At 43.2% G+C, this 8,815-nt stretch overlaps 1 pseudogene; it reads left to right on the top strand.

Moving 5' to 3' along the window:
- Window positions 1-6,800: 6,800 nt before the first annotated feature.
- Window positions 6,801-7,260, top strand: LOC119539120 (annotated as a pseudogene).
- The last annotated feature ends 1,555 nt before the right edge of the window (window positions 7,261-8,815 follow it).

The following is an 8,815-nucleotide window of genomic DNA, read 5'->3' as shown; positions in this document are numbered from 1 at the left end:
ACCCAGCAATTTGCTTTGTTTATAAGTTTTACTGCTTGTTTAGTTATCCCAAAGAGACACTGGCTTATGGCTTTGACTAGTGAGTTTGGTTAGAGATGAGGATAGGGACAGTGAAGATAACTGCAAAAAGCATACTTAGCTCTGCAACTGTAGGATTCTTCCTGGTTAGAAGGGTCTGTAAGATCCTGGCCAGAAAATTTGACTCTGGACTGATGAATCCAAGTGGAAATCCCACTGATCTTAACCACTGTAGGAGTGACAAGAATTACAGAGTAAAGTCCTTTCCATTTTGGTTCTGAGAGCCAGGCCTGATATTTTAGGAGCCTACTATCTGAGCTATTGATGTCCTCTTGCCTCCAGAATGTTTCTGACTTGGTGGGGTGTGTACACCACTAGGGCCTATCCCCACATTAGCTTGGGGACTTGGTGGCTTGTTCTATAAGTAGGGTGATGGCACTTACTGCTTGGAGGCAAGGTGGCCACCCATAAACTGGCATCTATCAGCTTTGAAAAATGTGCTACTGGTCTAGAAATGTCTACTAGTTTTTGTACTGAAACTCCTAATGCCACTCTCTTTTTCTCAGGAAAAAAGGATTCTCTAGGTTTGGTAGGCATAAGGCAGGCAGGCAGGTAAGGGCTCTCTTAAGAGCAGTGAAGGCAGCAGCTTGCTCTGCTCCCTATTCCAAGGGGGCACTATCTAGCTCCCCAGAGCTGTCATATAGAGGCCATGCTATTTCTCTGAATTTAGGCATCCAGATTCTGCAATACCCTGCTATTTCCAAGAAGGCTCTTACTTGCCTCTTGGTCCCAGGGGGAGGCACTGAGAGAATGACTTGACTGTCTCAGATGACAAAGAGCACTCCCTTGAGATGAAGACAAACCCAAGGTAAAGGACCTCTTGTAAGGCAATTTGAGCCTTAGAAGCTGAAACCTAGTACCCTCACTGGGCTAGAAAATTAAGTGTGTTAATGGTGTCTGTTAGAAAGTTCTCTCAAGTGGGACCACATTTTAGTAAATCATCTACATATTGAAGTGTGCTAGATTCTAAATGTAAGAAGCTGTCTCTAAACCCTTGAGGTAAAACTGTCCAAGTAAACTTGTAGGAATAGTGTCCTCTGGCCTCTGCCATTCAAAGGCGAACAAAAACTGGGAGTTTGGGTGTAGAGGTATAAAGAAGAAGGCATCTTTTAAATCAAAGACTGAGTACCACAGGATAGAGCTAGGAATTTTGTTAAGAAGGGCATAAGGGTTGGGAACTACAGAGTGAAGGGGATTGACAAAGCTGTTTGCAGCTCTGAGGTCCTGCACCAACTGATATGTCCCATCTGGCTTCTTTACAGGCAGGATAGTGGTATTACGGGAAGACTGACAAGGGACTAGGAAGCCAGTTTTCAGGAACTTCTGGATAAGGGGCTGGATACCCATTGTATCTTCAGTTTTTAGGGGATACTGCCTCTCCTTGAAAGTTTCTCCCCACTGCAGTTGAAGCTCTGACCCACAGCTGACCACATACACTTCCAGAGAAGCATCAGAGCAAAATAGTGCGACCCATGAGCAAGTGTTGCCTTTTCCCTGATCCACGGCCTTTCTCTAAGAATAACCAAAACCACGACCACCAACATCACACTGCTGTTTAACATCATACAGATCATGCACAGTGAGGACATTGTCTAGCCTTTAGGACCTTTTATAATTGTTAAGTAGAACAAAACTATAATTCCTTAGACAAGCTCATCAGATTTATTCAGCATTGTTTATAATAAGCAAAAATTACTTTCACATTCTATAGCTTTCTATATCAATTTAGGGCTTTCAGTCAGCAAAGACTATAATCAAAACCTACTTCCTAAAACCTTCCACAACTTCCCACATCCATATAAGGTTTGCAGTCAGTAATAGACCATAGAATCCACCCAACAAACTTCTATAACTTTCTCTATCCATCTATGGCTTGTAGTCAGCAATGACCACAAAATTAACTTTCTAAAGCTCTCTGTGACCCTCCACATCTACTCAGTCAGCAATGACAACAACAAACAAAATTCACCTCATCACTAGGAACATGCTAGTCCCCAAAGTCAACACCTGCAAGACAGAGCTTCCAGGCAGCTGGAGGTCAGCAAGTTCTGCTGCTAAGGCACTTTTAAAGGTGTGGGGATTATTTAGAAACCCTTGGGGCAGCACCGTTTAAGTGAGCAGGGTGGGAATCTTATCATTAAGTCTCTGCTTTGGGGACATAGAATGCATTTTAAAGGTCTAGGACTGTTACTACAGATGGGTCTATTTGCCTAAGGGTCTCATTTGGGAAGCCAGGAAGCCTTGATTTAGTAGGAACCTCAGGGTAAACAAGGGGTAAACACTAGCTGAAATTAACTAATCTTAAGGTGGCCCCCAGGGAGTGAAGAAGACTTTCCCCGGGGTGGGTAGGTGTCGGGGGTGGGTGTGTAGAGCATTCAGGGACAATGAGAAACTAATGGGACACCAGAATGTCTCTAAGTTTACAAAGGAGAGGGGCAGTGAAGGTTTTTACTGTTAATTCCCATAACTAGGAGATTTTGAGTGAAAATGGGTCTAGAGGGTCAGCTCAGGACAGAGTGGCTCTAGTGTTAAATAAGAAATCAATCGCCTTACTTGCCCTGTGGAAGGTCACCTAGGGCTTGTCGAAACTGAAGTCCTTCAGCGATGTCCAGGGAGCCACTAGAGGCCCTGGGCCTCCTCAGTCTTGCTCGGGAGCGGTCATCGGTCCTTTCAGGAGGGCTTCGATTCCCCTTTGGTACTCAGTGCACTCTCAGGCCCAATGTACAGTTTTCCTGCACTTAGAGCGAGACCCCTGGGGGCTCTCAGCCTCCTGAGGACACTGACACTTCCAGTGCCCCATTTTTTCACACTTATAGCAGGATCCAACTGGCTTTTGCCCTGAGTTGCCCTGAGGTGGTTGTTTGCCATTCATGGCAAGGGCTATGAGCTGAGATTTCTTCCTCTTTCTCCTCAACTTTTCTCCCTCCACAGCCCTGTCCAAGTTATTAAAAGCAGAAAAAGTGGTTTTCTTGAGATCATTCATATGGTTTGCAGCCCAGAGGCCAGTTTCTGGAGTTTTCTCCATATATCGGGAGCTGACTGACCAATAAAATGGGTTTTAAGCATTATTTACCTCTTTGGGGAGTCAGGGTCTACATGGGTAGACCTTTCATTCCCGCTATTAGCCAAGTTGTTATGTGGTCCCTGGCTTTCAAGTCTGCCTGACCTGTCTGAGAGTTCCAGTTTGGATCAACATGTGGAACCACTACTGCTCCTACTGCATATTGAGCAGGCTGCTGGCCCACAAGTGGTCTGTGTGATCCTGAGCTTCAGTCCAAAGTTGACGTTTCTCCTCAGGAGTGCCACAAGAGGAAAGAATGATTTGCACATCTCCCCAGGTGAATTCAAAAGCTAATACCAGGTTTTAAGTTCCTCCATAAATTCTGAGGGGTCCTCTGAGAACCCCCGTACCTGTTTCTTACACTGAGCCAGATCAGCCATAGAAAAAGGAACATGAATGCGGCTGGTTCCCATGTCCCCATTTTCTGCTTCCCAAATGGCAAACATACCATCCTCCCCTTTCTTCTCCATGGGGTGGTTTCAAGCCCTACTGCAAGTCTGACCTGCCAGGCTAGGGTAGGGTATAGGTGAAGTGGGTGCTAAGGGAGCTGAGGTTTTGGCACACAGAGAGGGGTAGTCTGAGGGTGCTTCAGGTTCTGGGACAGGATTGCCATGGGGAGGGCCACTTAAAAGGGGGTCATCTGAAATATCTGTTTCCCTCTGCAAAGAAGAGTCATGAAGAGAGAGTTCCTGACAGTCCTCCCAAGCATAACATGATTGGCAAGAGCCCTTCAGAGACTTATCCTGATATAAGGCCATGAGAAGTTGCACATAAGGAATTTCTTGCTACTTTTCTTCCCTTTTGCAAAAAAGATCTAACTGTAAGATAGGGTTATAGCTGACTATTCAATTTGTGGGCCAACGCTGGCTATTCCCCTGGCAAAATTGTGGCCAGGCAGTATTGCAGTAGGAAATCAGCTTTATCCCTTAGTAAATTGTCAGTTGGAAGCACCACCGATTTTCTAAGGAAAATAGAAATTAAAAAAAGATTTCACTACTGGTTCCTGGCATCCCAGATTGCTGGCCTGCTGTTCTGAGTTCAGATTCCTTGGCCAAGAGATCGGGGTCCCTATCCCTGGGCATCCCTGGGTTCCTCAATGATTCAGGAGATGGAAGACCCAATACCATCCTGAAGCTGCTGAGCCAACCCACTCATCTTCCTGGGTGTCTATATCCTGAACTTACTGCCTAGATTGGTAGTGTAGTAGTTAGGTCTAGTGGTTTCAAGCCGACAGTCCAACCATTAGAAGTCAGCAGTTTCACTGCGGCAGCCCTGGGTTTGATCCCCCAATGGGGAGCCAAAAGATCCATCACAGATAAAAAAAAATAAATAAACAAAAAAACCCTAGGGAGGGAATCTCCTGGGTACCAGCCCCAGGTGTTACTATGATTGGGCTAGAGGGAAGGAAAAGGAACACCCTGTCCACATCCACACACACACCCCATTTTCTTCACCTAACCCTCCCTGCTGTCCCAGAGCCAGTCGGCAGTGTCTCACCACGGTGGAAATGCACACAGTGGTGGCCGATCAGCGGTCAGCCTCTGCCTGCCTGGGGACAATCCAACCCTCCATGCTGTGCACACCTGCCGCCGGGGGTTGGAGGATTAGGGGAGTGATTGCACCACTGTAGGGGTGGCCGGAGGGAAGGCACACCCTGCCTCCACCAAACCCGGAGGCCAAGGAGCCACAACCAGCTTCGGCAGCACACAGGGTGGGAGTGCGAGGGTTGGAGAGAGAGAGATGGAGAGACAGGGACTCTACCCTGGATCCCTGCTCGACATGGGAAGAAGCCTCCAGTCGGGTCCCAAGACCGCCACCCTGAGCTTCCTCAGTCCACACAGGGTGGAGATGGGCTCCCACTACCCCCAATGAGGGTGCCAGAGGCTCAGGGTGGGGAGGCAAATCAGAGCACCTAGATGTCTTGAGAACAGTGAAAATGATTCCACCCCTTCAGGAGGCCACAGAGTTGCATAAGGACGTAGAAGAAGACAACAAAGACCCCAGTGAGAAGGAAAGTGAAAGCAAGTGGCCAAGCCTCCCGGTCAACAGCCATGACTCACCAGTCCAGACTGTCAGGGAGAAGTATCTTTCTCCTTGCTGGCTCACCAGGAAAGCTGCTAGCAGAGCTCCCTTTTGGCAAGAAAGATGTTACCAGAGCTCCGTTCCAGGCTCACCATCTCAGTGCAAGAAAGAATTCAAAGGTGAGACAAGTAGGTATAAGCAAGTGAGAAAAGTTTAAGGAAAGTGAAAATACACGGTCTAACTGTTGAACACGAGGCATGCGCAAGAGAGAGAGACATGCCACACATGGTTTGGCACATGGGATTTTTATCAAATAAAACAAAGGGAAGTGGGGTTTGAGACGTTGGTACATTTGGCACATTGTGATTGGTGGGTAATCATTCAAATCAAGTAGTGTGAGTAGGCTACTGCAATTCAATGTCTGTACATTCTTGCGATTGGTTAATAAACATGCAATCCAAGGTTTGTAAGTAAGCTATTGCAGTAGGCTGAATAAACATTCAACCCAAGGATTGTGAATGGGTTATTGTGTTTGATCCATGCTGTGTGGTTGAACAATGTAGCTTACTTTGTTCAACCTCCTTGGGTTTCAGGAGCCTGAGTGTTCTCACCAGACATCTCCCACTCCCTGCACCGAGTCCAAAGGTACCTCTGGGCTTGCAAGATGGTTTTCCTATGTCTAACCTGCCACACTAGGAATGTCGCCCAGAGATTATAAAATGTTCTGATATAGCTCCAAATAGAATAAAAGAAATTCCCTGGCTATTTGTGTTAGGTAGAGTTTTCTGACAAAAGTTTTATAAGTAATTATAATATAATAAACAATAGTTTTATAAAATTATTTTCCTCTGATTTCTTATATTTGATATTCATTGCCATTTTAGTTGCACCAATCTGTAAAAATTCTAAAGACAGCATGAAATAGTGATCTGAGAATGGAGTTGGAATGAAAACACTAGGGGTGTTAATTTGAGCAGTGTTTACATCTAACTTCAATTCCTTTGGTGAGAGATAATATGAATTTTATAAATTCTGAATTAAAACATCTTTCCTGGGAGTCCAAAACTACTTTTCAAACTATATTCTGTACATAAGTTGTTATATCTCTTTTAAATGTTTTATCAGTTTTCCATTGCTTCTGTAACAAATGACCATAAATGGTTTAAAACAACACCTATTTATTATCTTACAGTTCTGGACATCAGGAATCTGCAGTGGGTATCACTGGGCTAAAATCAAGGCATTGGCAGGGTTATGTTCTCTTTGGAGTTTCTAGAGGAGAATTTGTCATTTTTGCCTTCTCCAGCTTCTAGAGGCTTCTAGAGGCTTCTCACGTTCCTTGGTTCATGGTCCCCTACCATGTTCAAAGCCAGCAACGGCCATTCGAGTATTTCTTACATAGCCATCCCTCTGGTTTTCCCTCTTCTGCCTTCCTCTTTCATTTATAAGGACTCTTGTGATTATACTGGGCCTACCCATATAATCCATGACAATCTCCCTATCTCAAAATCAGCTGGTTAGCAGGTCATTTCGGGGACACCAGGTAAAGGAGAGCACCTGCGAAAAACAGCTGAAGGGGAGTGGGAAGATCCGTTCCGGTGTGGGTTTGAGCTTCCGCATTTCAAGCCAAGATCTTGAAATGAATCGTGATTTCTGTCCATTGGACAGTAAAGTTTATGTAGGTAATCTTGGAAACAATGGCAACAACACTGAACTGGAACAGGCTTTTGGATATTATGGACCACTCTCAAGTGTATAGGCTGCTAGCAGCCTTCCTGGCTTTGCTTTTGTTGAGTTTGAAGATCCCCAAGATGCAGCTGGTGTAGTCCAAGAACTAGATGAAAGAACACCATGTGGCTGCTGTGTAAGAGTACAACTGTCGAATGGTGAAAAAAAGAAGTTGTGATGGAGGCCCTCCTCCCTCTTGAGGTCGTTGCCCTCGAGGTAGTTATTGTAGGAGAAGCTTCTCACTCAGCCGGAGCAGTTCCCTTTCTAGAGATAGGAGAGGAGAAAGATCATTGTCTCTGGAAAGAAATCACAAGCCCTCCTGTTCCTTCTCTAGGTCTCATAGCCATTCTAGGTCAAAGGAAAGAAAATAGAAGTTCAGATTGCAAGAGGAGTGGAGTACAGGAAATAACTTCATTTGATGGGAATATGTACAGAAAGTTCAAGTTTTATTTGAGACTTCATAAGCTTGGTGCATTTTTAAGGTGTTTTAGCTGTTTGAATTTATTTCTCTTACAACAGTGACACACATGAAGATGTAATTCTCTGTCATTTGAAATTGATCACATGAGGCATGTTGTAATATGAAGAATTTGTTCCCTTAAGCAAAACTGAATTTGTTTTGAATGTTTGGTCTTGGATAGACTGGTAATAAACCTCTAAATCCTGCCCAGCCAAAGTGTGATGTTTTAATAGTATGGAAACAAAACTGGCAAAAATTAAGGTTTTTAGTTTGTCTGTAGCTGGTATGTAGTATGCAATTGTAGTTGAACAAGCAGTCCTTAAAAACTGCTATGAACACAAACCAGCTGGTAAAAAATAAAAGCTACACCATTAAATTAGATCAGAGGTTTTAAAAAATCCAACTAGTCTTCACACTGTGCAGAATTGCCCAGTTGGTGTACAATCTGATGTTTCAATAAAGTACCTTTGCTTTAGGACATAGGTTCCTTATGTGACTGCCGTGTATGAATACATAGCGGTTTAACATCCTTTATTTGGAAATTTGAGACTATTAAAGACATCTTTGTCCTGCCAGTTTAAGGGTACATTGTAGAGCTGAAGTTTGAGTTACTGTGCAAGGTTTTTTTCATACTGTCATTTGTAATATGCTTTGTGAGAATCCTTGGGATTAAAGTTTTGGTTACAAATTGTCATTTAACTTGAAAGGCTGAAAGCCTATTTTTTCTTGCAAATCTGTGAGCTTAGTACTGAGTCAAGATATAACATTCCTATTGCAAGCCTTACTTATATTTTCTTGTAAAGTGCTTTTGAAGTAATAAAATATTAGCATAATTGAGTAATATAGTCAGTTGAATCCACTGTTACCACAGTTTTTCTCCCATGGAAAGCAGTTGATTACACAATTCTTATTTTAAAAGAAATAATTGAAGCAACATGGATTTAATCTTTGGAAGTGAAGGGAATTTTTAATTGTCACCTAAATGATGGTTAGTAATCCATTTCTTAGGAGTAGAAGTCAATTGAGGGTCCAAGACAGTGATCAACATTTTGAAGAACAGTAACCCCTATACTTCATTATACCAAAAATAAGTAGCCCATATAAAAGGCTCTTATCATTAGCATGAACATTTTTTCAAAGTTTAAAAATTGTTTCCTTTTTATATAATTTGAGATGTTGCATGGGAATTCTAAACGGATCCATCAATCCTTCATGATGTAAAGTTTTACAACATAGTTCAAATGTAACGGTGCAGAATTGAATTAATATGGAGGCATGCATAACCTTTCCCTTAGAAATTTGGATGAGTTGTAATATTTCTTATTTTTGTGCAATCAGATTAAATAATAATGCAAAAAAAAAATCAGTTGGTGAGCAACTTTAATTCAATCTGATACTTTAATACCACTTTGCCATGAAACATACTTCCAGGTTCCAGGGAATAGAGCATAAACATCTCTGAAGGG

Source organism: Choloepus didactylus, chromosome 7 (assembly GCF_015220235.1).
Source record: "Choloepus didactylus isolate mChoDid1 chromosome 7, mChoDid1.pri, whole genome shotgun sequence".
NCBI lineage: Eukaryota > Metazoa > Chordata > Mammalia > Pilosa > Megalonychidae > Choloepus > Choloepus didactylus.
This window is presented reverse-complemented; position numbering and strand designations above follow the sequence as displayed.